Source organism: Lepidochelys kempii, chromosome 12 (genome assembly GCF_965140265.1).
Source record: "Lepidochelys kempii isolate rLepKem1 chromosome 12, rLepKem1.hap2, whole genome shotgun sequence".
In the NCBI taxonomy this organism is placed as follows: Eukaryota; Metazoa; Chordata; order Testudines; family Cheloniidae; genus Lepidochelys; species Lepidochelys kempii.
This window is the reverse complement of record NC_133267.1, coordinates 10226188-10253448: the sequence shown is the minus strand read 5'-3', so window position 1 is coordinate 10253448 and position 27261 is coordinate 10226188. Positions and strand designations below refer to the sequence as shown.

Genomic DNA, 27261 nt, shown 5'->3' with positions numbered 1-27261 from the left:
AATCCAGATTATTTCTCTGTCTTAGTCTTAAAGATATTTTGAGTGTTTTCCATATATGGAAAAAGCCTGTAGAAGGATGCACAAAAGGCATCCTCCTTTCCCCTTTGATCTATTACACAGGCAGCATCAGTTTTGCATGTTTTTAATGGGAAGTGCAAGAATTGCCTGGTGGTGGGAGAGCTCAGTTTCTTCATTTCCCCTCCTTCAGCAACAGTATGTCCTGCCACTCAACCACCTTCTTCTGTAGCTCCTCCCCATTTCAGCCCATTTCTACTTAAAGAAAAGCTTACTTTACTGCAGTCACTCCTAGCCCTGGGACGTTAGCTGCCAAAAGAGACACTATGTCCATAGGACTGACTCTGTTGGCACAACTGTTTTCTTTGTCCTTCCACAGAGAGCCAGACAATGAATGGAGACTTTGTATAACCTTATTCCTCACAGAAGTTGAATGATTATATCCTAATGTAGTTTTCCCAGGGGGCTGTTGCAAAGCTTTTTTCACATTTATCACAGTTCTGAACATGGATTAGTCATAGCTGATTCCTCTTCACTCAAAAATGAACAAACTCAGGAGAAGTTGCTGTGAGAGTATTCCTCTCTGCGGCTGCTGTGCATTAACACCTATAAGTAGATGTACACATCCCATCTTCACTGTTGGCCTGCCTGTGATGAGTGAACCTTCAAATGGCCATAGGCTTGGTTCATGGGTATTTCAGATTCGTATTTGAACTGTCTGGTCTCCAGAAGCCAGTTGAATGACCATATTGTCTGGGATGTCCCATTTCTCCTGAGTAGGTCTCCTTTTCAGACAGCCCACTTACCCTAATTCAAGTTAAGCATAATGGGATAAAAAAGTTTGTAGGTGACCAGATCTATCCTTCCATTACTCCTTCAAGATTAGCAGTTTTCCCAGTAAAGTGTGGAGTGTTCCCTTTGGCAAACGTTGTCTTTGCCTTGTGTTCAAATGAAGTGATTAGACACTGCTTTTAATGCCTAACTTGGGCATCCAGATATGAAAATTGGGTTATTTGGAACGGAAAATAGTAGTTAATGATCTACCTACGAGGAATTTAGCCTTTTGCTCTCAGTAGTTCTGAAATGCATGAGCACAAAAGAGTCTCAGCTCAATGTATTCTCATCAATGCTAGTACAGTTACATAACTAAAGCCCAGCACATCAAGCTGAAAGTCTAGTATGAAGACAAATGGTTGTGCCCTTTCCATTGCTAGACAAAATGTATCTTTTATAGCAAAAAAGGCCATATTTTGTGCAATTTAATTAGTTATTTTGCTAGTAAAACATGCCTATTATTGTTATACAAGCAATTTTCTTGCAAAGCATGGTGGTGTATTTTAGACTTAAATTTGGCACCAGATTATTTTTTCCTTTCAGGAAACTAAAGCGGTCTACTTAACTAGTGTTAGTACTATAGCTTTTAAGATTCAAGTCTTAGTTTGGATTGAATGGTAACATATTTGGCAGCAGCTCTTAAGATATTAATTGCATACTTAAGAAGAGTTATCTGAAGAGCTCTTTTTTTTTTTTAAACGAGTAAGTAAAATATAAGTGTTTGCATTTTTACCATCATCATAGTAGAAAAAAGTGTAGATTTTGTTCCTAGGCTGGGAAATTTTCATGGCAGTGTTGCAAATTTGAATTATTATCTGTAAAGTACCTATGACAAAAGTATGCAGGTACAATAAAATAATTACAATACTGAACACAGTAGACTTGATTTACATACAAAATCATGTCCTGAATGAAAGCTTGCATGGCCTAAAGCATCAATAAACAAAATATAGTGGGGTGGGGTGGGGAGGAACAGTCCAAATCCTGACTAATTATTGAAAACATTAAAGAGGATTTGAACCTTGCCAAACTCAGGATTAGACACTTGGGAGCAAATGGGAGCTCCAGAGGTCAGGCACCAGAATGACACATTCTAGGTACTAACAGCCACGTTGGCCCAGTGAAACATCACTTCAAATGGGTTTTGTGGTGGGTTGCACAAAGAACAAGTGAGTGCATGACTTGGTCCCTCTACACTGAAATGCATTAATTTTTAAGAGCCTGTGAGGGGGATTTCCATGAGTGATAAATGGCAGACAATTTCTGTTGGCTTCTTAACTAACATGCTTGCAAGTTTACACAATGGAGTAGTTATGGTTTCATTAAGAGAGCCACAGTGTTGCACTGACAAGATGAAAAGGGAAGAAAAATACATGGGTCAGCTAGAGGTGGTGTTACTTTTCCCAGTACTCACAAGCCAATATTATACTTTACGTGACTCTCCTTGTCTCAACCGAAGTAACAAGTAAGAGCCTTAAGGGAACAGTCAGACCTGTATCTTCCATATTGCACTTGCAGACTATTGCTTTCCAGCTGTCTGCTAATTTCAGCTGCTAGACTTAGGTGTGAGAAAACATGGTTACATGCATCTATTTGACTATCGGGTTTTTATTATCTATATTTTTATATGGCTTTTTAGTGGAATATGTTTGTATGTATTAAAAGCCTGGAATGCACTAAAAGCAAACAGACTGTTTTACCCACCAGTCTGTTTCTCCCACCAATTGCGTTCAAAACAGTGATCTTTTGTCCTGTGTGAATGACTAAGGGCTTGTCTTCAAGGTGGGGTAAGATGTTCTTTGGGCATGTGATTTCTAAAGTGCACGAATGTGTTGCGCATTAATTCGTCTGTGTAGACCCTGGTGGTGTGTGCTAAAGGTTCCCTAGGTCTAGTGCACTTTAATATAATGCTGTTTCAAATAGCACTATGTTAAAGCACACCAGCAGGGTCTACTTGCACCAGTGAATCCACAACATTAGTACTCTTGAGAAATCACACCTCTATAGTTCAGCATTACCCCACCATCTAAACAAGCCCTAACTCTGCAGCGTCTCCCTTAGATGAATTAAGCGGACTTTAGTAATGGATCACAAACTACTCCCTTGTAGTGCTTTTAGCAAATGTCTTTTCAATATTCTAGCTACTTTTCTGGAACAGGAGAGACCCTGGTAATGAAGAGACATATCTTGGGCCCTACCAAATTCTCGGCCACTAAAAACGTGTCACGGACCGTGAAATGTGGTTTTCCCCCCTGTGAAATCTGGTCTTTTTTGTGCTTTTACCCTATATTATACAGATTTCACAGGTGAGACCAGTCTTTCTCAAATTGGGAATCCTGACCCAAAAAGGGAGTTGAAGCGGGGTTGTAAGGTTATTTTAGGGGGATTGTGGTCTTGCTACCCTTACTTCTCCACTGCCTTCAGAGCTGGGTGACTGGAAAGCTGTTGCCCGGGTACCCAGCTCTGAAGGCAGTGCCCTGCCAGCAGCAGTGCAGAGGTAAGGATGGTAATACCATACCAGGCCATCCTTCCTTCTGCGATGCTGTTGGCAATGGCTCTGCCTTCAGAGCTGGGCTCCCGGCCAGCAGCTGCCGCTCTCCAGCTGCCCAGCTCGGAAGGCGACGCCGCCACCGGCAGTCGCACAGAAGTAAGCGTAGCAGTATTGTAACCCTCCCACAATAACCGTGTGACCTCCACCTCCAATTCCTTTTTCCATCAGGACCCCTACAATTACACTACCCTGAAATTTCAGATTTAAATAGCTGAAATCATGAAATTTATTATTTTTTAAATCCTATGATGATGAAATTTACCAAAATGGACGGTATCTCGACATATCTCATGCCCTGGAACTGTTGTTTCAGCTTATTATTATAAGTTTATTTTTAAAGACTGTTTAAATGAAAAACTTTGATAAAGCTTTTCTCTGATATGTGAACAGTTTAACTACAGTAGTTGCATAGTGTTACTAAATGGTTTTCTTTGTTCGGACTTTCATACAAGTTGGCATATATCCGAATCACCTGCAGTGACATTAAATGGGAACTGTATGTGGAATGTGTATGTAAAAAGCGGAACCATTAACGTATTAAAGAGGGTGCTTTTTCTTGTAAATTGCAACACTAAAAGATCCAGTGCTCTAGAGAGGGATTCTTTGGTTCGTCTCCAAGCCTGTAGAAGACTTGAAACTTTAAGGAGAGGAAATACTGAGAATGTTTCTCCTGGGAAATAAACTGCATTATCTAGCACTGAGCGACATGTGTAGAATATACACTCTTTATTTGAGAAGTTCCAGGAGGGGTGGGGGTGGTGGAACAATTTCACATAGAGTACACAAAGTTCAATGTTATTGTCTGGCGAACATCCCACTAAAGAACCTGGAAAACATCAGAAGTCTTGTTACTTAGGCTGGAATTTCTTCTGCTGTATAACTGTGAATGTATTAGGTATAGTATCGTGCATGCTATGTACCTCCTTAGCCTGTAAGGTTCTGTATACTGTAGGGCTCAGATCCACAACCCTTAGTTATCGTAGATAGATACTGTAGGATAGTAATCTCATCAAACCCAACAGGATTACTAAGCATGAGTAGGGGTTACAGAATTGGGGCCTTAGATATGACTCTGCAGAAGATAGTTATAGTGTTGCTTCCGTTAAAGTCAATGGAAATCTTACTGCTGACTTCACTGAGAGCACGATTAGGGCCAATGTGTACATTTCTACCCTTTATAAATGTACATGGATCTAGAATGTCATTGCAAGATCTTTTAAATCAGACCTTAGTGAGGCACTCGTCGTTTTCCAGCATTCCCACCCCCACAATGTGTCCCACTTGAGGTCCAAACTGCTTATATTAGAGATACAGAGGGGCAGTGGCTACTATTCTAGCCTATAGGCTAAAGTAGAGTAACTCCTCACTAATGTCAGGGTGTCCCCCTCCCCCTGCTCCTGCACCCCGCTTACCCCTTCTCTGTAGAGCAGGGTGGGGACAAGACAGGGCTCAGGACAGAGGGAACTTGCTGGCCACAGCTTCTGTCTCAACTTCCTGATCTACTTAAAAAGGCAATGTACTTAAAGTGGTGTCAGCATACTTAAAGGAATAATGTGCATCTTTCTCACACAGGGTGTGTGTTTCTGTCTCTGTCTGCCACGCTGTCTCCCCTCCCTCCATTCATGCTGCCTTGTAGAGTGTGAGGCTACATTAACAACAATGTGTTATCCCTTGAGGGCTCAGCGAAGTGCTAGTTTGTCAGTTAGCAGTAAGGCATTCCCTGGGAAATATCCCACCTTCTTCCACCCTCTGACTTCACCACCTCAACCAAGCTTCACAATCATCCTTGCTGTGTACAGTGTTAAACTGTTTGTTTAAAACTTATTGTGTATGTGTATGTGTATATGTATGTATGTAGTTTTTTGTCTAGTGAAAAAAATTTCCCTGGAACCTAACCCCCACCATTTACATTAATTCTTATGGGGAAATTGGATTTGTTTAACATCGTTTTGCTAAAAGTCGCATTTTTCAGGGACATAACTACGTTAAGCGAGAAGTTACGGTAGTAGCTGCTGAGAGGCTGTGCTCTAGCCTCACTGCCTTCCCATGGATTTGAGTTGGTGGATTTTATTTTTCAAACGCCTACAGAGAGGCTGCAGGCAGAGATGAATTTTACTCTGTTATTTAACTAGAGGATGCATTGCTAAAATACTTCAGTATTCACGGTGCACAAGTCAGTTAAAAATATTAATAATTAATGTTTATTATAATAGTGCCTAAGGGCCAACCAAGAATGGGGCTGCTGGTGCACAGAGTAGGAGACCGTCCATGCCCTAAAGAGCTTACAATCTAAATAGACATGACAGACCTGGGTTGGTGAGGGGTAGAATACACCAGCAGAGTGAACAGTGGGTTGACAACAAATGTCATGTTAGTGCAATGATTTCTTTCTTGTTGGTAGGTTTAGTTAGGAGGGCATCAGCTAAATGGAAAGAACAGGGAAGGGAAGAGGGGACATTGAAAGGAAGAGGAAGAAAGGGTAAGAGGAGTGATGGAGAGGTGAAGAGACTGTGGGGAAGAGGGAGGGTTGGAGCAAATAGCCAATCAGCACAGGGCAGAGAAAGTCCAGTCAGAACTCTAGAAAGATTTCCAAAGGTCCCTTCCTTGGCTACTTTTGCCCCGACTGAGTCCTGGCTGGTTCCTCTTTGCAGCTTTCTTGCAAGCCTATGTGTGGGGGGAGTGGGGTTGGAGGGGAGATACAACCTGGGTCCTAATGCCTCCAGAATTGGAAATAAATACCTTACATCTCCTGGCATTTATTGATCACTAATCATATGTAATCCCTTTAATTAAGGAAGAATAACTTATCATCCTCCCATTACTAGAAAGGTGCTCTGTCTTTGTTCAACCTATACCTCTTGATTGTCTTTTCATACACCTGTACTGTCATTCTCTTGTATTTAAGTTTCTTCCACTTGCTGTAGAAAAGTCCCTCCAGATTTTTCCAGTGGCTTAATGAGACATAATAATCTGAACATCTCGAACCATTTTCAGCCTTATAAGGGCAAAGAGAGATGATGTTCCCTCTCTATCCACTCCCATTCAGGAGTGTTTTTAATTTTAACCCTTTGAACTGTAGTGGCAAAATTCAAAACCTCTTCCCATATACCATTGGCCCTAGAGCATATCCATTACTGGCAAAATCCTGTTTGTGAGAGCAATGGGATGTGAATAGGGGAACATTCATTGGCCCAACAGATGTGACAATTTATTTTCTCTGCCCATTTGACAAGGAAACTTTTTCTTTTGCAACCAATTTGTTGTATGTGCACATTCAGATTTAAAAAGTAGGATTTTTTTGTTTAAAATTTCATCTTTATCCATATACATTTCACTGTAGTTTGATACTTAGAAAGTTTAGGCTGTTAAAATACTATATTTTATGCTTGTTTACTTATTGGTAATTGGAGAAAACTAAATTTTATTTTGTTTGTGGCTCATGAATGAATCATTACATCCCATTTAAATTGGAGGACATGTAAATATTAGGAGACTGTTTGTTTTGAAAAATTGTGCTTATAGAATTGTGTATTCAAAAATGCTCATGCAATGTAGATGCCTCATTCTTGTGTAGTTACTACAATTGTATTTATATGCCAGATAGTTTTTGTTGCGTGGTTGTCATAAACATACATACAATTTATATAGGCTAACTTGCATATCTAATATCGGAACAATAGGGTAGTCTAACACTCAGATAAGTTACTATAGCGTGTATGAGTAATTGATGCAACTGCTGTATCCATCTTCATAAGAAATCTTACATAATGTAAATCTAATTTCAGGTGAAGAAATTTTCAGATACACATATACAGAAGCAGCAAGGATTGAATGAAAATCTGAAACAGAAAGAACCAACTATACACATTCTTTTCCAGGTATGTTACTTTTGCTTTTATAATTGAACCTTAACTTAAAGTTTGATGACCCAAGCTTGGAAACAATTTGTTAGTTTACTAATGGCATGGTATTTCTTTGTTATAATCCTAAAAATACTAGAAGAATTGCACTCTTGCTTTAGTCTTAAGTAAACAAAACAAAAACTGGCTAAGAACCTGTATTCTAGCAGATATTCTGTACGAGTACTATATATTAATTTCCATATTTCCTGTCCACCTGGCACTTTGTTCAGTTGCATGCAATGGCACTCTGATTAATTATTTGTGTTTATGGTGGTACCAGCCAAGATCAGAGCCACATTTCTCTAGGCACTATACATACATAGTAAAAGATAGTCGCTGCCCCTAAGAGTTTACAAAGGGTGGAAGAAGGTAAGTGTTCGTTTTGCCAGTTAGAGGGGATATAATTTTTTAGAATGGAATTAATATACAAGCATGGATGACTCTTCTATTTCAAGTAGTATTGTTTAGTTTCTGTAATTTGTCATTTTGTTGCTGATAAACATAATTTAGAAGCATGGGAAAATAGCACTTTGTGAAACCCATTAACACATACAGCAGGGTGGATTAAGCAGAGGAATGTAGACAGGACTGAAGTTCATCAACATCAGCTCTTCAAACCTAGGAAGTTGAGTCTGTGATGTACACTCAGAGATGAAGATAGCTCCATGCCCTACAGAAAGGTGGATGGATGCCCAGGGTTGTTGCTAATGTACCATGGCTGAGACCATGACCAAAGTTAGTGATCAGTTCAGTCATATGAGTGGGAACAAGACCTAATGTCAAACCCCCAGTTATCCTTTTGATGCTGTTGATATCTAAAGCCAGTCACATTTGAAATTGGTTCCTGTGAAGATTTCAGATGAAACACTTTTACCGGAGAATTTGTTTTGATTCGAGATTTTTGTTTGAAAAATTTGTTTCAAGTTGAAATTTTCATTTCAGTCTTCAAAAATGAAAATTTCAGTTTTCAGATTTGTGATATTCTCTGTCCCCACTGTCCCTTACTTTTACTTTAAATTAAACTACACTGCAGTAATTTTGAAGCATTCAAATGAAACTCTGCTTTGTGCAGAACAGAGTCAGCCTGTGGCTCTCACCTTCACAGGAGGTCCCTGAAACAAACATTGTGGCTGGATTTTTAAATGAGCTATATAACTTTGACCATTAGTAACACCTACAGCTATACAAGCTAAGAGATAAGAGTAACCACATTTCATGATTCAAAGCCTGGCATGATTTTTTATCACTTGAGAATGTGGGGATTAGGAAGGAATTTCTCATATGCAGAATTGGGGTTGTTGACAATTTGTTTTGGGTTTTTTTGGAGTGGGGGAAAGAGGGACAGTTACTTTTCTCTTCAGTATCTGATACTGAACACTATTGGAAGAAGCGGAATGCTGAATTGCCTGCACCAGTAGATCTGTTCTAGGTTCCTTTGGTATAACTGTCACTGTTAATTTGCAATACAATACACAGTGCCTAAATTCCCTGCATACCAAATATATCTTATTGTGTAATGTTTATTTTGTTTATACAATAATGACGATTTTAGCATACAGTTTATTTATAAAACGGTACTGCTGCAACTGCCTTGATTACAGTGAAAATAGTTACAACAGTCTCCTCAACCTTTATGGATGAGGACTCAGGCTTTATTGCACATTTATCAAGCTCCTACTAAAAGGCACCAACTGTATCATACCAGTAAATAACATCCTCTGTAGATGTTCTCAGAACTCACAAAGAGGAATTGCTTGGGTCATTTCATAGATGACCATTTACATGCCTTTATTTGCAGCAAGAGGATAGCTTCGGTGCTGAGGGTCTGCTCCTAAAACATTAGGCCTGCTTGGATTATCATTTTTTCAAATTACTTTACACATAATGTTGAGAGCCATTCAGTAATAGATGCTTAATCCATCTCTAAATTAATGAACAGCAAAAACTGGATTCAGGATGGACTAGCATGTCAGGTTTCAAGCTGCTTTCTTGAAAGGCCTTCTTGTATTGGAGATAACACTGATAACTATGTCAGTTTTTTTTATCTTGGATTTCCACCGCAGCACGTCAATATGTGACCTGTGAGACTATCCAGTTCCTTTCAGTTTCTAGCCACAGGTTTAAAATGATTTTAGTCACACATTTGTTCTGCATTTTAACAGCTATATCAAAAATTAAAGGAAGTTGAATAGTAAATTTTCTTACACTGGAAGTATTGTTGAACTGCTTCTACTTTAGATGCCCTAAATGAAATAATCCCAAAACCACACTGCTCTCTAGTTACACCTCAAATAGGAATCCACTAACTCTTCTATTTTCCAGGTTAAATAATACTACTCTTTAATATATGATGAGACATTGCAAAGGACACTATAGGCTTGATTGTGCAAGGTCTCAAGTACATAAAAAAATAAGAATGGCCATATTGGGTTAGATCAATGGTCCATCTAATCCAGTATCCTGTCTTCCGACAGTGGCCATTGCCAGATGCTTTAGAGGGAATGAACAGAACAGGGCACTTTATCGAGTAATCCGTCCCTAGGCTTGCCAGGCATCCAGTTTTCAACCGGAACACCCGGTTGAAAAGGGACCCTGGTGGCTCTGCTCAGCACAGCTGACCAGGCCACTAAAAGTCCGGCTGGCCACAGCATCTGGCTCCACATGGCTCCTAGAAGCGGCTGGCATGTCCCACCAGCTCCTGGGTGCAAGGGCGGTCAGGGGGGCGGCTCCCCGCTCTGCCCCTGCCCATGGTGCAGGCGCTGCCCCAAGTGCCAGCTCCACAGCTCCCATTGGCTGGGAACTGCGGCCAGTGGGAACTGTGGGGGCGTTGCCTACAGACGGGGTAGTACACGGAGACCCCCTGGTCCTGGCCCCCCTGGGCCTAGGAGCCAGAGGGACATGTCATTGCTTCCCGGGAGCTGCCTGAGGTAAGCGCCGCTGGGAACCTGTGCCCTGCACCCCCTTCCACACCCCAAACCCCTGCCCCAGCCCTGAGCCTCCTCCTGCACCCAAACTCCCTCCCAGAGCCCGTGCTCCGCACCCCCTCCTGCATCCTAACCCCCTCCCACACTCCGAACTCCGTGGCCCCAGCCCGGAGCCCTTTCCGGCACCCCCAACCCCATATCTCTGGCTCCACCCCAGAGCCTTCAGCCCTAGCTGGACCCCTCACTCCCTCCCACATTCCAACCCCCTGCCCCAGACCAGTGAAAAAGAGCAAGTGAGCAAGGGTGGAGGAGAGTGAGCGACCGAAAGAGAGGGAATGGAGTGGGGGGGGGGGCTCAGAAAAGGTGTAGGGGCAGGGCCTCGGGGGTGGGACAGAGCAAGAGTGCTCAGTTTTCTGCAATCAGAAAGTTGGCAACCCTTGTTGGATCATATTAAAGAAGTTCTGTATTAAAATCACAAATGAGTTTGATTCCCCAGAGTTTAAATTCCAGGGTACTACTAATTAAGAGGTCTCTTGGTTTTTGGTACTGTTTCTCTCCCTCTATGTATGAAACTTGCAAGCTGCTAATTGTGTTAGTACATTCTAAGACAGAGTCTGTTCTCAAAGCAATTCACAGAGAGAGAGACTCAAAGCAATACTCTAACAACAGAAACAGCACCCAGAGACTCCCCACCCTTTTGTTGTATTAACCATTGTGATTAAAATAGAGATAGAGGATGTATGTGGATGGATGCTTGGTGTGGATAATAACTGAATGATCAGGGAGGTGCCAGCCTAAGAATCCAGTGTCCATCGGCTGAAGAAGGCGTCAAGTGGAAATAACCAGAGGACCCCACCCGGAGGGCAGACTGGAATCCACCCAACAGCCTCAAGAATGGGAGAACCAAAGAACAAGATAACATCTTGGAGCCGTCAGGAATGTGCTATCTGCTGATTGATTCAGCAACAGCATGATGAAGCAATTCCCATAGACTGGCATAGGAAGAAATTCCTATAAAAATAGACTCTAAAAAGTGAGAATTTTGGGGGTCTGATTCTGCAAACCAACTTCCAGGAGCATCAGATGAGCATCTGACAAGGCCCTGCTCCCTCCTCATGTCCAGGCCACCTGGCCAGTGGCTTGGCATGAGCAACTCTAAGGCTGGTAACTATGATAACAACCTTGCAGAACCTGTGTGTGTGGGTGTGTATGTGTGCGTGTGTGTGTTTGTATGAATGAATGTGTGAATAAATATGAGATTGAATGGAATGTTATAGCTATAACTAACTGCTTACTATGATTCTTTCTGTATTCACAATAAATGTGGTATTTTGCCTTTTTCCCTTTAATAAGATCCTGCTGGTTTTTATTTTATTGGTATAACACCCTATCCATCCCCTGTCATATGGTCCCAGCTTCTGGCAGTAAGAAGTTTAGTGACACCTAGAGCATGGGGTTGTATCCCTGACCATCTTGGCTAATAATCATTAATGGACCTATCCTCTATGATTGTATCTATTTATTTTTTGAACACAGTTATATTTTTGGCCTTCACAATATCCCTTGGCAATGAGTTCCACAGTTTTGGCTGTGCTTTATGTAAAGAAGTGCTTCCATATGCTTGTTTTAAACTTGCTGCCTATAAATTTTCATTGGGTGGCCTCTGGTTCTTGTGTTATGTAAAGAGGTAAATAACACCTCCTTATTCACTTTCTCCATACCATTCTTGGTTTTGTAGACCTCTATCATATCCCCCCTTAGTCATCTCTTTTCTAAACTAAACAGTCCCAGTCTTTTTAATTTCGCCTCATACAGACTCTGTTCCATATCATTTTTGCTGTCCTTTTCTATATTTTTTCCAATTCTAATATCTTTGTTGAGGTGGGGTAAACAGAACTGCATACAGTATTCAAGGTGTGGGTTTAACATGGGTTTATAGGATGGCATTAAGATACTTTCTGTCTTATTATCTATCCCTTTCCTAATGATTCCGAGGATTCTGTTAGCTTTTTTGACTGCTGCTGCACATTGAGCAGACGTTTTTAGAGGACTATCCACAATGAGTCTAAGATTTCTTTCTAGAGTGGTGACGGCTAATTTAGACCCCATCATTTTGTGTGTGTTGTTGGGATTATGTTTTCCAGGGTGCATTTCTTTGCATTTATCTGAATTGAATTTCATCTGCCATTTTGTTTCCCAGTCACCCAGTTTTGTGAGATCTGTTTATAACTCTTTGCAGTCAGTTTTGGACTTAACTATCCTGAGTAATTTTGTGTCTGCAAACCATGTCACCTCACTGTTTACCCGTTTTTCCGGATCATCTCTGAATATGTTCAACAGCGCTGGTCCCTCAACTTCCATTGAAATACATTGCAAGTAAATGTACTCGGCACTAGAGCCGGTCAGGAAATTTTTGATAAACCTTTTTCTGTTTGAAAAATACGGTACATTGAAACTAAAACTTTTACCGAGAAAGGACTGGTTTTGACAAATTTCCCATTTCAGTTTTTTTTTAAAAGTTTTGCAATTGTCAGACTCTTCATTATGGCATTTTCAGAACAAAGTTAATTTTTTTTTCCAGTTTGAAAAGACTTTATTTTAAAATTTAAGATAATTTATAATAAAAAAAAAATTTTAAACCAAACTGGAATGTTTCATAATTATCAAAATGAAACATTTTGGTAGAGCCAAACTGAATTTTTTTTTTCAGTTTGCGAATGTTTTTGAGATTTTTTTTGACTTTCTGTTCCAATTTAGGATGGGGGAAACTTTTCCTGTCCTGGAAAAATTTGAGATTTTGAAAACTTTTTTTCTGCCTAGTGTCTCACAATAGATTCAGCACTGTGCAGATTTGAATCCTACTTAGATTAGAAGCCGTTTTGTACAACACCTACCACAATGGGGTCCCGGTGCGTGATTGCGGCTCTTAGGCACTACGGTAATTCAAATAATACATAATGATACAAAAGCTAGACCGAAATAAATGTTCGACTGACTGGTTACAGTTACAGCAAGGACTGGGTTCCAACCACCATAAGAGATTCCTGCACCACTTTAGCATACCAAAGGCTTGCTGCGTGTAATTTTATAATTACAATGCCTAGAAGGCCCAGGTGTGTTTTGAATCCCAGTTGTTCTGGACACTGTACAAACATAGTAAGGCAGTCCTTGCCCCAAAGAGATTACACTTTGAGGAGACAAGTCACACAAAAGGAGGGAGGGGAAATAGAAGTGCAGAAGGAGGAAGTGACTTGCCCACGGTCACACAGCAGGCCAGTGGCAGACCCAGGGATAGACTCTATATCTCCTGAATGCCAGTCTAAGGCACTATCGGTAGAGGGACTACAATGCCTCTAGATGAGTCATTGCAAGGGATCAAATGGACAAAAATTACACTTTCACACATGCTTTATATCTTTCTCTATTGCCATCTATAATATTCTGCCGCGTGCGCTGAGAATTCTCTCCTCACTTCATTGCTTTTTTTTTTTTTTTTTGAATGCAGGTTCTTTTTTTCCTCTCTCCTTAGTTGCTATGTTTTTGACACGTGTTTGTGGTTGACAAAGATGCTTTTGCCACATTTTACTTTTGAGATTTTATTTCCTGGTTTGCCTAAGGATAGTTTCCATTTTATAGTTTTTTTTCCTCCCCACTTCTTTTTTCTTGGTTTTGTGCTCTTCTTCTTAGTCCACTTTTTAATATTGTTTTGTTTTGTTTCTTCCAGGGCCTAATTAATCAATTAGCTTAGGGTCGAATCATTCAGACATAGGTGCCCGTGCCCTGGCCCTGGCCCTATCTTAATCTCCAGGGCTCATCACCCTGTGGCAAAGTATTTGTTGGGATAGTGTAATACTTAAAAATGTCCCCTGCAATTAGCCTTTTAATTTCAATATTGTGTAGAAGAGACCTCACCTGACTATTGTTAAGCCAAAACTGATATTGCCATATGAATGTGGGTATTGCAGTGCAAGTTCTACATGGTTTATAGAGCACTTTAGTATACTTTGTGCAGACCTTCTTATTTGACACTTTTCATATCCTACTGGGAAGATTAGGCTGAACACATTTTTGCATTCAGAGTTTACTGGTCAGTGTCTTTCTTTTCTCTCCACCCAACTTCAAAAAGAAAAAAACATCAGAATCTACATTTGGTATAATGACCATATATTTTATTTCTGTGACTTCTCTGGCATTTGTCCTGAGTTTTAGACAACGCCATACATTTAACAGACGACTGGAAAAACTCCGGAATGGAAGTTTTGTTTTGAAAATCTTAACCTTTCAATTACTGTCCCTATTCTACTTATGCTACATTGATGACATCTTCATCATCTGGACCCGTGGAAAAGAAGTCCTTGAGGAATTCCACGATGATTTCAACAATTTCCATCCCACCATCAACCTCAGCCTGGACCAGTCCACACAAGATATCCACTTCCTGGACACTACAGTGCTAATAAGCTATGGTCAAATAAACACCACCCTATACCGGAAACCTACTGACCGCTATACTTACCTACATGCCTCCAGCTTTCATCCAGACCACATCACAAGATCCATTGTCTACAGCCAAGCTCTAAGATACAACTGCATTTGCTCCAATCCCTCAGACAGAGACAAACACCTACAAGATCTCTATCAAGCATTCTTAAATCTACTGTACCCACCTGCTGAAGAGAAGAAACAGATTGACAGAGCCAGAAGAATACCCAGAAGTCACCTACTCTAGGACAGATGAACAAAGAAAATAACAGATACCACTAGCCATCACCTTCAGCCCCCAACTAAAACCTCTCCAGTGCATCATCAAGGATCTACAACCTATCCTGAAGGACGATCCCTCACTCTCACAGATCTTGGGGGACAGGCCAGTCCTCGCTTAAAGACAGCCTCCCAACTTGAAGCAAATACTCACCAGCAACCATACACCACACGACAAAAACACTAACCCAGGAACCCATCCTTGCAACAAAGCCTGTTGCCAACTCTGCCCACATATCTATTCAAGGGACACCATCATAGGACCTAATCATATCAGCCACACCATCAGAGGCTCGTTCACCTACACATCTACCAATGTGATATATGCCAGCAATGCCCCTCTGCCATGTACATTGGCCAAACCTGACAATCTCTACGCAAAAGAATAAGTGGACACAAATCAGACGTCGAGAATTATAACATTCAAAAACCAGTTGGAGAACACTTCAACCTCCCTGGTCACTCAATTTCAGACGTAAACGTCACAGTTCTCCAACAAAAAACCTTCAAAAACAGACTCCAGTGAGAAACTGCAGAATTGGAATTAATTTGCAAACTGGGCACCGTTAATTTAGGCTTGAATAAAGACTGGGAGTGGATGGGTCATTACACAAAGTAAAAACTATTTCCCCATGCTAATTTTCCCCCTACTGTTACTCACACCTTCTTATCAACTGTTTGAAATGGACTATCCTGATTATCACTACAAAAGTTTTTTTCTCCTGCTGATAATAGCCCACCTTAACTGATTAGTCTCATTACAGTTGGTATGGCAACACCCATTTTTTCATGTTTCAGAGTAACAGCCGTGTTAGTCTGTATTCGCAAAAAGAAAAGGAGGACTTGTGGCACCTTAGAGACTAACCAATTTATTAGTTTTTGGTTAGTCTCTAAGGTGCCACAAGTCCTCCTTTTCTTTTTGCCATTTTTTCATGTTCTCTGTGTGTGTATATATATCTTCCCACTGTATTTTCCACTGCATGCATCCGATGAAGTGGGTTTCAGCCCATGAAAGCTTATGGCCAAATAAATTTGTAAGTCTCTAAGGTGCCACAAGTACTCCTTGGTTCTTTTTGACCCTTCTTTGTATGTCTTTTTGGAGCCTACGATGTTCTAGATGTTACTGCAAATAATTTAATTAAGTTATCATGAGTTTCCTTTCAGTACCATAATTAGATTTTTAATTCTGAGGCTATTTGTGTAGATGGATGGAAAATTTAACGTTTGTGGGTCTATCCACTGCATTTGCAACCCCCCCATTTATACATATAGATACAGGGGTTTTTTTTCTGTTTAGGAGGTATTTGCCTGCAAATATTGTGTGCACAGTTAAAATAACTCAGCCATCCTCATAGCCAAACTTTAAAATTGCACCTGCAAGTTTTGCTTTCATAGGGCTGAATCCAATTCCTATAGAAGTCACCAGGAAGATTCCTGCCCACTCTGTGCCAGTTGTCTACGCTGTCTCATAGAATCCCCGTAAAGGAGTGCTGTCGCAAAAGTAAAAACTTTTGTTCTCTGGTTCAGAGGGATTGCAATATATGTATCAGGGCCCTCCAGAGGCAGGCTGCTCTGCGCTCAACTTTGGAGCTGCGCTGATGAGGCACCTAGTGCTTTTACTTTGGTGCAGAGTGAACCCCCAGCACTGGGTTCCTCCCGGCACTGATCCCCATTGCCAGTGCTGAAGAAGAAACCTAAGAAGATGGCACCAAGCAAGCCCAACCAAGCTTATGCCCACTCTGGACCCACAAAAGGGCTCAACCCCAGAGAGTTTCTTCCCCCGAAAGGACCCACCACCGACTCCAGGGAGCAGTAAAGGGCCCAAGCCAACAGTGCTTTCGACACCCTCCCAGTTCCTGTTCACTGGCGGCAATGGTGACCTGCCAGACCCAAGCCTCGACAGCCCTGCCCTGGTCACCAGAAGGGGACAACATCTTGGGCTTGGAGGCGCAGTTCAACTCTTTGCCCAGACAGCAACACAATTGGGCTCCAGAGGGCACATCTACGGCATAAGTGCCATCCTAGCAGCAAGGCCAGTGGCCGACCCAATGGCCTTATTGGAATGCCTGGGGAGTTCCCATCATGCCGTTGCCGCGCTCCCACGAGTCCTCAGTCACCGAACCAGATACAGGATGAAGGCAGTACTGATGGTACCGGACTCGATGCGGGATGCTCCGGTAGCCATCACGGGTGAGGAGCCACTAGCCACCCCTAGGCCGCCCTCTCTGGTGTGGGAGGACACCACCAGCCCTCCGCTGGTAGTCCAATCCTCCTCCTCCTCTCTGGACAAGTCGATGGCGGGCCCCTCGAGAGCTAGCCCACCGGACGATTTTAGGGCGCATCAGGTGCTGCTCCGCAGGGTGGCTTCCAAGTTGGGCCTCAAGGCAGAGGAGATGGAGGAGCAGATGGACACATTGTTTAATTTGTTATCAGCATCCACCCTGGCCCACATCGCACTCCTGGTGCGGTCCTGAACATTGCCAAAAACATCTGGCAAACCCCGTCCTCCATCCTGCCCACTTCCAAGAGGGCAGAAAAGAAGTACTTCGTTCCCATGAAAGGGTTTGAGTACTTGTACACCCACCAGGATAGTTGGTCATGTCGGCAGCCAACAAGAGGGATAAACAGGGGCCCACCTCTTCCATGCCTAAGAATAAAGAGGCCAAAAGGGTGAATTTCTTCAGTCGAAAAATTTATTCTACAGCTAGCCTCCAGTTTTGGATGGCGAACCACCAGGCCTTCTTGGGTCCCTATAACTTTAACTTGTGGGACTCTCTCCTGAAGGTCAAGGACTCCATGTCCCTGGAGTCCCCAACTCTGGTGGTGGAGGGGACTGTGGCAGCTCGGTGCTCCCTCCAAATGCCCTGGGATGTGGCTGATTCAGATGCCTGAGTGGTCACCTCGGCGTTGGCCATGCGGCACAGTTCCTAGCTCCAGACCGCCAGCCTGTCCCAGGAGATGCAAGCCTCTATTCAGGACCTCCCATTTGGCAGTGTCAGCCTTTTTTCCGACCAAACGGATGCTCGTCTGCATAGCCTGAAAGACACACGGGTGAACCTCTACTTTCTGGGGATGCACACACCTCAGACATTGAGACAGCTGTTTCAGGTTCCCCTGCCACCTCGACAGTGGCAGCCTCAGCAGGCACCTGCAAGGAAAAGAAATGTAGGGCTTAGTCACTGCCACCCTTCATCGTCCCAGTTTCCTGCACAGCCTCGCCCGGCAAAGCACCAAGGGGGCCAGAAGTGCTTATTTTGAGGACGCATTCGGGAGTGATGCACCAGCCAAAAGTCCGGAACCTTCCCACCTTTTCCTCAACCACCTTTTTTCCCTACCTCTGAGCCTGGTTGCGGGTACATCGGACTGTTGGGTCCCAGACATAGTGGCTTGGGTTTTTACCCTGCAATTTTTGGCTGCCCCTCGCTCCTGCCTCCCCATTTCCCCATCCTTCTTCAGGGATCCTTTTCACAAGCAACTCCTCATTCAGAAGGTTGAATAGCTCCTTGGCTTGGGGACTGGGGAAGGAGGTTCCTTGGGATATGGAGGGAAGAGGATTCTTGCTACTTCCTAATCCTGAAGGCAAAGCCTGGATTTCAGACCCATTCTGGACCTGCATAGCCTGAACAAGTCTCTCAAGAACAAGTTGAAGTTCTGTACGGTCTCCCTGGCCTCCATCATCCTATCCCTGGATCCAGGGAACTGGTACGCCACTCTTGACTTAAAGGACTCTTATTTTCATGTCTCCATATCCCCGGGACACAGGCATTTCCTGCATTTCATAGTGGCCAGGCACCTCTTCTAGTTCACAGCGCCACCCTTTGTCCTGTCTTTGGCCCCCAGAGTGTTCACAAAATGTGTGGTACTAGTGGCGGCTTACCTGAGATGTTGAGGGGTCCAGGTCTTTCTGTATCTCAATGACTGGCTCATCAAGGGCAGGTCTCTGGGGAAGGTGTGCAGGAGCCTTGATCTGATGTGGTCCACCTGCGTGACCTGGGCCTGTTAAACACAGAAAAGTCCATATTAATGCCAGTCCAAAAGTCCATGTTAATGCCAGTCCAATGCATAGAGTTCATTGGAGTGGTCCTCAACTCCATGTGGGCCAGGGCTTTCCTTCAGGAAGTGTGTTTTCAGGCCATGTCAAATTTAATCTCCCACATAAAGAGCCAGCTCGCCCTGGCCCACATGTGCCTGCAATTGATGGGCCACATGCACATATGTGGTCAGCTACCCCCGTCTTCATCTGTGGCCTCTGCAAGCGTGGCTAGGCTCGGTCTACACCTCCAGTAGGCATCCACAGGACTGAGTGGTCACAGTGCTGAACCATGTCCTCCTGTCTCTGGATTGATGGTGGGATCCCAGGTCGGTGCTGCAGGGAGTCCCCTTTGTGATCCCATCTCCATTGATCACCCTGGTCTTGGATGCATCAGATCTGGGTTGGGGAGCCCATCTGGGCGAGCTCAGCACCCAGGACCGGCCGCTGGCTCCACAATGATCTCGCCTTTCATATCAATGTCAGAGAGCTCAAAGCGGTTCGCCTAGCCTGCCAGGCCTTCTTCACCCACCTGAAAGGCAAGGTGGTGGAGGGCCTCACAGATAATACCGCTGCGATGTATTACATGAACAAGCATGGCGGTGCCAGGTCTTCAGCCCTTTGTCAGGAAGTACTCAGCCTCTGGGACTTTTGTGTGCAACATACCATTCATCTGGTAGCATCCTGGCAGATCGCCTCAGCAGGACCTCCTCGTCTCGCCATGAATGGTCGCTCCATCAGGAGGTGATCAGCCTAATCTTCCACAGATTGGGGACTCCCCAGGTGGACCTGTTCACTTCCAGGCAGAACAGAGAGTGCCACATGTTCTGTTCTCTGCAGGGCAGGGACAAGGGCTCCCTGTCGGACACCTTCCTGATTCCGTGGTTGGGAGCACTGATGTACGCCTTCCCACCGGTGCCGTTAATCCGCAGAGTCCAGCTCAAGGTGAAGCGACAAAAAGCAACGATCATCCTCATAGCCCCAGCGTGGCTTTGTCAACACTGGTTCGACATGTTGCTGAGTCTTCCGGGAGCCACCCCGCTGCAGCTGCCTCTTCAGTCAGATTCACTGTCCTAGAGCCATGGCAATCTGCTGCGTCTGAACCTGGCAGTGCTGCACTTAACAGGCTGGCTACTGCGTAGCTGAGTGGGGACGAAAGGTGGTGTTCTGCTGCTTTGCAGCAGGTTCTTCTGGGTAACAGGAAACCCTCCATCAGGGGCACCTATGTGGCAAAGTGGTAGTGGTTCATGTGTTGGGCCTTGGATCATCACGTTCATGCAGAAGAGGCCCCACTGCAAGGCATCCTGGACTATTTGCTCCATCTTAAGCTCCAGGGCCTGTGACTATCCTCGGTCAAGGTTCACCTGGCGGCCATTTCAGCGTTCCACCCTCCGTTCCAAGGCAGGTCAGTCTTCGCCCATCCAATGATGGTTTGGTTCCTGAAAGATCTGGAGCACCTTTATCCACATATCCGGGACCCGGGCCCCCTTTGTGACCTGAATCTTGTGCTGTCAAGGCTCATGCCCCATCAAGCCCTTGGCCTCCTTCTCCCTTCTGCTTCTCTCCTGGAAGGTCGCCTTCTTGGTTGCTATAACTTCGGCCCGTAGGATGTCTGAAATCAGGGTGCTCACATCGAAACCGCCTTATATGGTCTTCTATGAGGACAAGGTCCAGCTGTGCCCACACCCAGTCTTTCTGCCAAAGGTCGTCTCCCAGTTCCGTACTAGTCAAGACATATAGCTACCGGTCCTGTGTTTAAGCCTCATGCAACAGATGAGGATCGCAGGCTGCATACCCTAGGTGTCAGGTGGGCACTGGCCTTCTACATAGAATGAACAAAGCCATTCCGTAAGTCTATGCAGTTGTTTGTTGCTGTCGCAGACAGGATGAAGGGTTGTCCAGTGTCTTTCCAGAGAATCTCGTCCTGGATTACGGCCTGCATCCGCTACTGTTACGAGCTGGCAAAGGTGCCCCCGCCGACGATTGTGACTGCTCATTCAACTAGGGCGCAGGCGTGCTTGGGTGTTGATCCAATAAATCTGTCGAGCCGCCACCTAGTCATCCATCCCCACATTTGCTTTGCATCATGCCCTGACCTAGCAAGCTCAGTTTTGGCACAGCGGTGCTCCAGTCCGCAAGTCTGAACTCTGAGCCCACCACCGAGGATTCTGCTTATGAGTCACCTAGAATGGAACTGACATGAGCAAGCACTTGAAGAAGACAAACCAGTTACCCACCTTTCGTAACTATCCTCCTTCGAGATGTGCTGCTCATGTCTATTCCATTACCCGCCCTCCTACCCCTCCATCAGAGTTGTCGGGAAGAAGGAACAGAGAGGGTGTAGATTTGGCAGTGCCTGATATACCGCGGCACCCCAGAGAGCGCCACAGCCGGCCCTACAGATACCACTACGGCAAAAGTCTCCGATGTCCATGCAGATGGGCGCACACATACCTAGAATGTAATGGACTTGAGCAACACGTCTCGAAGAACTACAGTTACAAAAGGTGAGTAACCGTTTTTTCCTCTGTGGCAGCATATCCTCCTGCCTTGTGTGGTGAATGCAGAATTTGCACGTAGAAGTTTACCCTTTACACTTGGATCTTTTGGGGCACAGTCTGGCCCTAATATAAAATTAATGTTTTATTAAATGTGCACCTGGAAAAACCTTCATTTAAAGAATGACCAAGCCCTTTCACTCATACCTGCAGACTTAAGAAATAGCAGTAGAGATTATCATATTTTTATTTATGTATACAAGAAAAGTTGAATCGTTGTCTCTAACGGCCTGTGAAGAGAAAAGTATGTCTCTTTTTATGGGTGGCTGCTTCTGAACAAGGTAGCTGGGGGAATTCAATAGGAAGTACCCATTGTCTTACCTTTCTTGTGCTATAGGCTCATTAAACTAGTCAGATGATGACTGTAAGAAGGCTAGCTAGCATTCAGATGTACGGTTCATGATGATGTGGTAATGTTAATAAAATCTTCATACATGAGTTTGGAGTGACTGCATAACTCACAAGGGGTAAAGCCAGTTATTCATCCCAAATAAGTGCCAATAATCTGTATAACACAGATAGCTTTGCATCTTGTTGATGCCATATTTTACAGTAAAATTCTGAAGTATTTCTGAACTAGTTTTAATAGATCCTATTGTTCATTCACCTCCATTTCCAAAGCCAGATTTACTTAGGACCATGAGTCCAACTGTGCAGGCTTGAGAGGAAGAGAATCTGTGTTATGTACTGCTAACTAACTGCACCCAGGATGTGAAGAAAGTGGGAGTGGCTCTCTAGAGAGGGAACTAGAAGCTAGGACACAGGAGGTGCTGGAGGGAAATGTTAGGTGATAGGTATAACCCTGAAGCATAGGGTTGCCAGGTGTCTGGTTTTTGACCGGGAAGTCTGGTTGAAAAGGAGATATGGCAGTGTGCCGTCAGCCAGAGACAATGCATAGGAGGGGCTTGCGGGGTCAAGTGTACCCCCCCAAGATTGGCTTGCCGGGGGCGGGGAAGGAGAGGGGCTCTGTCCTTCTCTCCCTGTGCCTTCTGGCACATTCAGGCACTCTCCTTGGCAGCTGTGCGCAGGACGGAACTGCTTCTTCCTGAAAGAACCTGGCTAGGGGGTAGCAGAGGCCCAGGGACAGGGACTGAGCATGCAGGGAAGAGGCGGGTAACAACTCTGGCTCGCTTGGTCCCTGTCCCTGTCAGCAGGGCCCAGGCAGGGGGCGGCCTTATGCTGCCCTAGCTACTAGGGGCAGGGGTCAAGTGAGCGGGAGCCCCTCCCCGCGGCATGTTTCTAGTTCACTCGGTCCTATCCCTGGCACCTGGGCCTCAGGGGAAAGAGGAAAGGGAGGAGGCGGTGCCTCGGAGGCAAGAGGAAAGGGAGGAGGCGGTGCCTCAGGGGAAGAGGCAGGGCAGGGGTGTCCAGTTTTCTGCAATTAGAAAATTGGCATCCCTACTACAGCAGCCCCTTTAACTTCTTAGTTCTACTTACTCTCCTCCATGCACAGTTGCTGTCTGAGAGGCATGCTTCCTCCAGCATGCCTTTCTAGGGCTGGCCCTTTAAATTTGACAGAGACAGTCGGCTGTGACTCCAAAGTGGCCATTTTGTAGTTAGGATCTGCTTGCCGTATCCTTCTTTTCCAGCTTGTAAGTACCTGTTATGCTTTTCCCTGGCTTTCCCTTTTTTATTGCTGAGGAGGACATAGCATGGGGACAGCTGAGCTCGGGGAACCAGGTTAGTCTGGTGTTTGTTAGAATTTGTCACTTACCAGTAAAGCTATATGCCAGGAAGAGGGATGAGTTTGGATTTAAACTCAGGGGCTGTGTGCTCTGTTGTGGACATGGTCATCCCATTCGCATTTCTTACTAGAGGTAGGATTTGCAGACATTCCCTGCACAAAGGAACACTGGCAGGCAGAACAACAGCTGCAGTAGCAGTAAAAAGAGACTTTATTCTCACAGTAGCACACAAGGGTTTTAGTTGTAGTTTATGAAAGAGTAACAAGCCCAGGTTGCAGCTCCACAGGAATTGCAACAAGTCCAAAATTTTGGTGGGGGAAAGAATTATTTTTGTGACAAGTTGTTTGTGTGTGTTGGGTTTTTTGTTAAAGACGATGGCTGCTGGGAAGCTGCTCAGAGGTGTGAAATGTTAGTAGTTGGGGCAGAAATGGATGACTAGATAGTGTAGATGATTCAGTCAAAAGTGCAAGATAAATGTAGTGTAACACACTGGGCTAATCACTGCCACATAAGAAATGTGAAGGCCAAGACTATAACAGAGTTCAAAAAAGAAATAAGTTCATGGAGGCTAGGTCCATCAATGGCTATTAGCGAGGATGGGCAGGAATGGTGTCCCTAGCCTCTGTTTGCCAGAAGCTGGGAATGGGCAACAGGGGGATGGATCACTTGATGATGATCTGTTCTGTTCATTCCATCTGGGGCACCTGGCATTGGCCACTGTTGGAAGACAGGATACTGGGCTAGGTGGACATTTTGTCTGACCCAGTATGGCCATTCTTATGTTCTTAAATCACAGAACCATGAGAAGTTACTTTTAGAATGTATTTTCACTACTTTGCTAAAGCCCTACTTTATGTGATAGACATGCTGGTGAATTCGGGCTTGGTAACTTAATTAATGGCAACTCTGTCACGTCATGGAAGAGATTAGGCAAAAGCAGATATACAGGAATCACTTTAGAGTATAATAGATATTTAAAAATTGCATTTTTAAAAAAATGGTGTTTAAGGAGCAGGTCAGTATTAGTCCAGGTGATATTTTACTGGTAAAGGGAGGGGGAATTAATTTTATCACGTTGCCTACAAGATTTTTATTCACAATGCAAATATAGGCAGTACAGACTGAGAAGCAGAGTGCTATAGTTGTAGACATTAAAAGTATGTGGCACATTTTTATTCATCTTAATTGTTAGCTCAGCTTAAAGTGCCATAAAATATGACCTTTTTCAATTCAGATGATAGCAAGCCTCTTTTATGGAGCTTACCACTTCTCATGCCTAGCTCAGTGACAATGTTTTCTGATTATACCCATTTAAAGTGAAAATCCTTCTGAGTTTCTGTGACTAGAAAGTATGGATTGTTTGAGCCATTGGTGAGACACATTTAGAACATACATTATTTATTTTTGTTACTGTTTTTGGTACCAAAATTTTATGCTTAACTAGTCTTTTCAATATGAGATAGCTGCTTGGAAATATTCTTGTCCATTCTTATTTACAATGTCTTGCTAGATAATAAAGGGGTTGTTATCCATGGCTGGCCTGGCAGTCTAATAGCAGCCTGATGCAGAGAAACAAATCTTTGGGTCATGAGCACAGCTCAAGCTCGAGGAGTGGAAGCATTTCAAAGGTGGTATGCTCAGCACCTAAGAGGAAGAGAAGAGAGCACTTATATGCTGCTGTATGGTGACTTGACTGTCTTTGGTCCGAGCATTGGCTTGCCCAGGAAGGAATCACGTCTCTCTCTTCTTCTTTGACTGTTACAAAACCCTAACATGGGATATAGGATATGTTGGAAGCACAGCATTAGAAAAGAGGGAGAGAAATTATTTCAGGAGACCACAGAGGGTGTAAATTCGGAAGGCTGACAAATTTAAGGTAGATGGAACACATAGTTCAGACAACAGTTAACAAAATGAATAAAGAGCTACAAGAACTGATTAAAGAAGAAGATTAACAGTACTAATGTGTCTAGTTTGGAGGACAGCAGCAGATCCTTTGAGCTATATTAACTACTAAAAATAAATTCTCTACTAGGAAGTCTCAGTAGCTTCCAAATATTGACAGATGGTGCAGTACTCTAATAGTTTGCCAAGTACAAGGAACAAATTGGATTATTAATACAAACCTGGAGGTCCACTAATGTAAATGATTTGTCTTTACTTCTGAATGATTTCATATGCAACACACTGTAAGAGTCTTGCTGTTCTCTAGTTATGCAAAACACGAACAAATAAAAATGTGATTAGTTCAGCCGCCATTCAGTTTTCAGGTAGAATAATCAGTCCATATTCTGTTGAATCAAAAAGGTGATTTAAGTTTTTGTTTGTTTGTTTTACACAAAAGACTCTTCCTTCCTCTCATTGTTAATATTATGTTACTGGTTTATATCATTGAACACTTCCTTATGTGATGCAATGTAACTCAAGTAATGGATGTAGTAAATAAAAGGGGTTTTGCATCTCCCTAAGTGGGAAATACATTTAGATTCCCCAAATTTAAAAAGACATTAGATAAGTTTAATGATTTTATTCTGAAAGCAAGTATAATTAAGTGCACTGCTGATGCAGTCCACAGAATACTAAGATAGAGTTCTTAGTTTTAGTGTTTAGAATTTAGGTGAAATCCTCAGTGAGAGATATTAAGAAAACAATTGTCAAACACTGTGCAAATGTCCCTATAAATTGGGTGTTATCATGAGTCTTTTTTTCTGGCTAGCAGTAGCCCCATGCACAGCCCCTCCTTTTCCCAATCCATTTCACACCTTGCAGAAATCATTTATGTAATGTGAATATAGATAAACAGGCAGGGCCGCATTGTAGTGAGTAGAAAGATTCCCATTACCTTCAGTTTGCTTTGAATCAGGTCCACAGCCTTCTCCCCTAAACCCAGAATACCCCTTTGACTACGTGCATGGAGGATCCACAGAGCAGCCTCTTGGCTGCTGTTATAGGGAGTGAAAGTTGAAGTAAACGCCTGCCACTCCATATTTACCCTCATATCTGTAAGTTTTCTCACACAATAACCTGCAAGAAATTGGAACCTGAATGGGACAATTTGAAGAGCTAGAGGTTACTTTGTTTCATTCCTTCCTTCCTATCTTTTAAATTATCCATTCCGGAACTGAGGTATATTAATGGAATATTTGGGTGAACTTTCACAGTATGTGGCTGTAAACTAAAAGTTTCAGCCTCCTGTTAAGTTATCATATTACAGTGCACTAAATATATTGAACCATCAGAAGGAAGATGAACATCCCTTTAAAAAACAACAACACTATTCTTAGCAAGTAGCTGAATTATTCTAAAACTCAGATCCAATTGATCATTCATCCATAACAGTTAAAAATGGATTTATACTAGAGGTCCCTGGTTCATCTCGTTTTTTTTCCCCTGCATGGGTGCTCACCAGGGATCCTAGTTTTCCCTGATAAAAACCTCGAAGGTCTCCGATTAAAAAAACCCTATAAAAATCCGTGGTTTTCTGCAATGAAAATGAAATGCTGAACTTTAGTTTCCCTAGCCACAATATATATAGGTATCAGTTGAACACAGTCTTTTATTGATTATAATTTTTAAGCAAGTTTGAAGCCTACTATCAACATGAAATTTCTCCTTGTCAAACTCAGTGACACAGTCTTTGGGGTGATTTTTAAAGTTTTCAGCATCTTTTCATAAGTTTAATTATGTCTGGAGACTGAAGTGAAATTTGAGATGCATTAAAATACGAACCCCTATGATGCCATTGAGTAACCTCTATACGCTGGAAGCAGTTTATTGAGGTATGTTTAGCTATGTAAATTTAAAGCGCATTCAAAAATAAGCCACAAGATGATGGGGAAGTTGCATGCATTGAATAAGTGACACTGGTACTTTTAGTAAAATTTAGTTAATAGTTAATATATATTTTAATTTTTTCCACAAAATTTAAAAACTGAAGAGTCTCTGTAAAAATACAAAATCCACATTTTTCTGTCGCGGATGGATTTCTAGGATCCCTGGTG

The 27261-nt window shown here is 43.3% G+C and overlaps 1 protein-coding gene across 1 annotated transcript in view; it reads left to right on the top strand.

Moving 5' to 3' along the window:
* Positions 1–7189: 7189 nt before the first annotated feature.
* The window catches only part of SMPD3 (sphingomyelin phosphodiesterase 3), a 175664-nt gene continuing 155592 nt past the window's right edge, over positions 7190–27261 (top strand). The window contains exon 1 of the mRNA XM_073307569.1: positions 7190–7278. The gene's annotated coding sequence lies outside the window, so the exon portion shown is untranslated. The remainder of the gene's footprint in view (positions 7279–27261) is intronic.